Source organism: Perca fluviatilis, chromosome 14 (genome assembly GCF_010015445.1).
Source record: "Perca fluviatilis chromosome 14, GENO_Pfluv_1.0, whole genome shotgun sequence".
Classification (NCBI taxonomy): Eukaryota; Metazoa; Chordata; class Actinopteri; order Perciformes; family Percidae; genus Perca; species Perca fluviatilis.
In genome coordinates this window covers 20,006,503-20,012,471 of record NC_053125.1, presented here as the reverse complement: position 1 = coordinate 20,012,471, position 5,969 = coordinate 20,006,503, and the positions used below count along the sequence as shown (strand labels likewise).

General features: G+C 38.4%; 1 long non-coding RNA gene across 1 annotated transcript; it reads right to left on the bottom strand.

Moving 5' to 3' along the window:
* Window positions 1–692: 692 nt before the first annotated feature.
* On the bottom strand, window positions 693–4,908 carry LOC120572272. The gene is made up of 4 exons (XR_005641413.1): window positions 4,876–4,908; window positions 2,597–2,814; window positions 2,136–2,223; window positions 693–1,018 (listed from the first exon to the last, which is right to left on the bottom strand). It is a non-coding gene; the product is annotated as an uncharacterized LOC120572272 (long non-coding RNA).
* Window positions 4,909–5,969: the final 1,061 nt, after the last annotated feature.

Here is a 5,969-nt window from a genome sequence, read left to right as displayed (position 1 = left end):
AAACAAGCACGTTTCACACAGGTCAAATTTATTCCAGATGTGATTGCTCCTATTACTGTGCCCTGTCTTGTAAAATACTGAATTTTTTATTGTAAATACTGTTGTATAGATGTACTCAATAAAGACGTAGTACAAATGCAGACAACCATAAAATATCAAATGACACAACTTACATCTGGAGATTTCTTCTCGCCTTGGTGTGCTGATGAAGACTGCGTTTAATGACATATAATATGCTCTACTAACAGCCACCTTAATGTCAGCATTTGAATATGAAACAATTTTTTATTACCTGAACATCAATCTTGAATGACAATAGGAAGTCCTTGTAAGTAGTAGACAGATAAATACTGTGCATAAATACATACAGAACAACAAGAGAAAAGAAAGACACTAAACCCATAGTTGTTTTTAAACTTTGCCCTTACCTTACACTGTAAAACTTTTAACCTTCAATTTACAGTAATATACAGGCAGCAGCTTCACCAGTAAACTACTCTTTATTTACAGTATGCATACTGTTTTTAAAGGTCCAGTGTCTAACGTGTTTAGTTGTTTATTATCAAAATCTTTTTTTCCCGTTCACAAACTTGTCCTTTTTCATGAATATTTACCTCCACCATCAATTCCAAGTATTGCTTTTGGCTTGAAATTTTACATTTGCATTCACATGAACTGGGGTAGACGCTCCATAATCATGCGCCATCTTGAAATACGTTAGCCGGTAAGGGACATACAGGACATACTGCTCCGCCTTTTGCGTTTTCGCTGTTACTTGATAAACAAAATTTTGTAGACCACCGGCCCTCGGGGGGCGGGGGAGAGATGAATGTTCGCAAATAAGAGGCTGCTGTGGCCCGCCGTACAGGTTAGGTGGACCAGTGGGCAGCGGCGGCCAGAGCGGGCAGCGGCAGCCGGAGCAGGCGATCAGATCGGCCAGAGCGGCCTCGAAACATGACCGGCCCACTGGAAAAATTCCTGACTCTCCTGATTGCCACTCCGCCTCAGGAGTCTTCTTCTTTGCCCAGGAAAAGAAAAAGGATATTGAAAAAAGCAAAAGACCAGCTTTTTGAAGCGTGAAGGCTACCATAGCTGTAATACATAATTCAAACTGCATGGTGCGAGAAAGTTGATTGCAATATACGATCTCAACGCTAGATGGAAAAAATTCCTACATATTGGACCTTTAAAGTTTAAGATATTTTACTGTAAATAGACATAAAGTTTCTTACTGTATTATTTGAATGTATATACTGGTTGTAGTGTTTCCTTTATTTTCCCAAGATGCATTGGCATCAACAGTAAATACCTGTAATTTTTAACATTCACAGGCAGTGCTGTAATATTATTATTTTCTCCCAGAATGCATTGCCATTTAAAGTATGATATTGTATAACATGAAAACAGTAAGATACGGTGAAATTTTAGCTGTACATTTACATCAAAGGTTTACAGTGTACATGTGTGTTTCCAAAGTCTTATTATTTCATCATTTTATTTTCTCATTTAGGATCTTTTCACCATGGTTCACACAACTAATTATTTATTTAAGTGTTATAAAGAAATTGGATAAAATTGGTATGGTAGTATAATAAAAATGGAAACAACTGTATTGTTGATGCACTGATCTTGAATCATTTGTAGTTTTCTTTACAATACTTTTTGATAATGCTGTATTTGCATCAAACACTACAAAGAACACTGTGCTTTGCTGTTTTGTCTTCTACTGATTCTCAGAACAAGGAGATGTTCTCTTTTCTATATTTCCAGTGTTTCCATGTTTGTGTGCAATGTGCATCCCTGTGGACATCTCTGTGGTGGAATTTCCAGAAACACCATGTTTTGGTATGAAGAGGGAAAGCTTAGATAAGATCAGGTCATTCATAGGTCATAGGTCAGGGGACGAGAATATTCGACCAGTCTCAAATAACCAAACCTGTTCATTTATAATTATGTTTGTCTCTCTACAGATTCAAGGAATGTAGAGACCTGCATGATAAGGGAATGTTTTGTCTCATCTCCTTTCAAGTCGGTGGGCCTGCCACACCTGTGCATACTTTCCAGAAAGAGAGAGAGAGAAAGAGAGAGCGAGAGAGAGTGACTGTGTTTACGGTGCCTGCAATATCGTTGTTTACCTTAAAGGGTCAGTAAAACGTAACGTCCTTCAGCATGAGTTTAAATACACCTTCAGGAAGACAGGAACTTCAGAGAGTTGGGTTGGCACTGCAAAAAAACACATTGTGGTTAAACTGAACTGCCGGCTTAATTCTCTTCTCAATTGAGTGTTCATTAAATGCTCCTGTGTAAATCATAAAAATCTCCAAAATTGTAAATATGTAAAATTAGTTGTGCTGCTCCTGAGTTTTTCCTTAACAACTGGCGTCAAACAAAAAGGATTCCAAAATAAAATGCAGAACTGGTTAATCCCATTTCCTTTTGCCTATGTCTGAGTTTTGACAGAATCAAAAAGAAACTGTTCAAACTGTAATTTGGTTATAAAACATCAGAGAAAAGTCTGATCTCCCTGAAAATGTTCAGCAGAGATTTAGACCTAAATTAATAACAAAAAGAGAGAAAAAGAGCAGCAAAGCCTTACCTTTCAATGGTTAAAAGTGACATGACTTTTGATGTCCTTGTTGTATGGTTGGTTGTGATTTAAAATGACAGCTGAGAGAGAGCGGATTGTTTTCCTGGACCAACTAAGGGCCTTTTTACAGTCGCCGCAGCCGAGCTGACGTAGATCTCGCTGGTGTGCCAGGATTTTGAGTGCACGACCAGAGCGCGTGCACCACTCTATTTTTTTCAGTGCCACCACTGAAATATAAAGTAAAAGGACAAGAAAAATCAGGAAGGGCTAGACAGACTAGACAGGAGAAGAGCTAGAAAAGATGCCGAAAGTAAGAAGCAGAAAGATTAAAAAGGAGAGGGGGGACAGAGAAACAGCTATGGAGGATATATTTATTCACAATTAAAATTGAAAGTCCAACGAGAAAACGAAAAGGGATCAAATTAAAAATGTTATTACTTTACTACGATACTAGGAATAATAAGGCCATAATTGAATTTAAAAAAGAAAAGGAAACTGAAAAAGTCAAGTTGAAATGTAAAATGAAAATTTGAAAATGTAAAGTGACAATGTAGAAAGTCAAATTTAAACTGCAAAGCTTAAATGTAAATGCTCAAACTGAAATCTTAAATTGAAAGATGACATTGAAAATCTCAGTGTATATAAGAAAATAGAAACATCATATAAACTCAAAATGTGAAATGGAAAAGCTGAAATGGAAATACTTACAGGTACAATATGTAACTTTTCTGCATTAATGTCTAAAAATGCCTATATTTTTTTGAGTTGTGTAGTTACACTATCCCAAATGTTTCCATCAAGTTGCAAACCCAGAGAAATCTGTTATTTTATTTTCAGACACGTCACGTTTTATTTAGTCGCCTGTCAGTGGCATCATATAACCTTTCACCATCTAGTTACTCGTAACTTCCCTCAAAACATGGCACCCAGATGCTACGTTTGAGAGTAATTGTAAGTCATACAATGTCACAGAAAAAAATACTGGTAACACTGCTTTTTCTGTCAAAAGGCATCATTTTGTGATTAATTAATGCCACTTTGCAACACAGTAATACAGCAGAAACCTTATTTATGGATACATATAAATATGAATCCATCTTCAAATCATCCATCAAATTCCAACATTAATGCTAGCTAATACTTGGTGGATAACATTATAGGGTTACAACATCATTCAACACACTCATAAAGTTATAAGTGGTATGATTGCTTTGACCATGAATAAAAGCAACACTACGCTAACCCACGAATAAGTTCACTAGTAACGTTAATTTTAGCTGTATAGATAGATGATTAATCTAATGTTAATTTAGCCAGCTAGCACACTCCGGTCTGCCTGCCTCACTCCGCCAGCACGCCCGTTTACTTCCCCCGCCAGGAACCAAGACATCGCTTGATTACATTAGACTTGAGCGGTTGCGGTTACATTCGGTCTCGACATACTATTTACCACTAGACTCACGCACTGGCCATGGTTACATTCGGTAGCCTGGTGCGCGGTCTCCTCGTGACAGTCTAACTACCATATAGCAGTAGAGGCGCTAATGAGCTAGATTACTACACACACAGTAGCAGAAGAATACCAGCTACACACAACGGCACAAATGCATGGATGTAAGTATTAAGAGAACAGGAGTGAGTCCGGTGACTTTCCCACGCAGAACCTCAAGTCCATCATGTTTTTGTGTCCTCCTTGGCTTCAGTTATGATTATGTAGTTAATTATTTTTTTTATAAATAGGTGTAACAATACTTTTTTGTTTTTCAATACGCTTCAAATTATAACAAAATGTTAAAATAAGTGTTCTTAAATAAACTACTGTGGCAATGAAAGGTTCACCCTTCTTAAAATCTGGTCTCCCAGACAATGGCCATTTTTGCTAATCACTCAACCAAACCATGCCTCAGCTCCATCATAACATACAGATCTTTAGTGATGTCCCCTCGCTACGAGTCCTGAACTGGGAAGTTTTATTTCACATGACCAGTGTTGCCACAGTTACTTTGAAAAAGTAACTTAGTTACTTTACAGATTACTTGATTTTAAAAGTAACGAAGTTAGATTACAAGTTACTTTATTAGTTACATTCAGCAACTGCCAACAACACCCCCACAGCCTCAACATAAAAATGACAACCGGTTTACTGTGAGGCAGCTCGCCGTTGCCAGTAGTAGGGATCTGGTTTATTATGGCACGAAAGAGAGCGAGTCAACCGTGTTTAAGGGCAGCATTTCCGCTACAACATAGGCCTACTGCCCGACCAACTTCTTCAACTCTCCCCCACTTACTGGTTTTGCACCAAAGTCCAGCTTTTGTTGTTTGGGTGGTGGTGGACCTCCTGCTCTCTGCTTCGCTCCACCTGCTGGGACTTAGGCTACTCTGTAAGTTTGACTGCAGTGCTGCGAGTCCAAATGTTTCTTCAAATTTGACGTAGTCGCCACAAGCACAGAGTGTTAAACGAACCTTAATATCGTCTTTAGCTGACACAAACTCGAAATAGTGACTGTATTTCCAGATTGAAAACGCGCATCTCTCTCCTCCCTCCATTGTTGTTTACGTTTGTGTCGCTACGTGGTACACGTCAACTGTCCACATGCTGAAAACGTGACTTGTCGCATACATGACTTCACTCCCCGAGACGCAAGAAGAAAGCAAAAATATATATTTTTACTAAGGAAAATGACAAATAGTAACACACAGTGACTTGTATAAGTAACTCTAATCTGATTACTGGTTTGGAAATAGTAACGTGTTAGATTAGCCTACTTGTTACTGAAAAAAGTGCTCAGATTAGAGTAAGGCGTTACTAGTAACGCGTTACGTGGCATCACTGCACATGACAATGTATTATCTTTCTCTTTTTTGAAAGAAGCATCTTCTTTCTGACTATACTTCATGCTTAACCTCTGTGTTGTGAGCAGCATGGCAGTGATACCATTTCTGAATTTTTTTTAGCAGTGGCTGAAAACTCCTTTTCATTAAATTTTTCAAAAAACTCACACTATTTTGTTTTATAAATGCTTTTAATATGAAGCAGTGTGATCAGGAAATGTTGGGTTAGGGAACTGCTGTGGAGTTGTTTAAGCTCCTTTTTAGTCCTGGCTGGGCCCCATTTCAGAAAGCAGGTTTAGTGAAAACTCTGAGTTTGTTAACCCTGAGATGAGGGCAACTCTGGTTTTTCCGTTTCAGAAAGAGAGGTAACTTCACCTCAGAGTCAGTTACTATGGTAACTGACCCTATCAACCTACCTGGTCAGGAGCAGGTTTTCTTCAATAAACCTCGGGTTTCTTTCTCCCTCTGACGCCAACCCAGCCTGCTGACACAGCCCTCATTCACTTCCTCATTCATTCATTCAGTCTGTATCAGGTGCATTTTAGCAGAG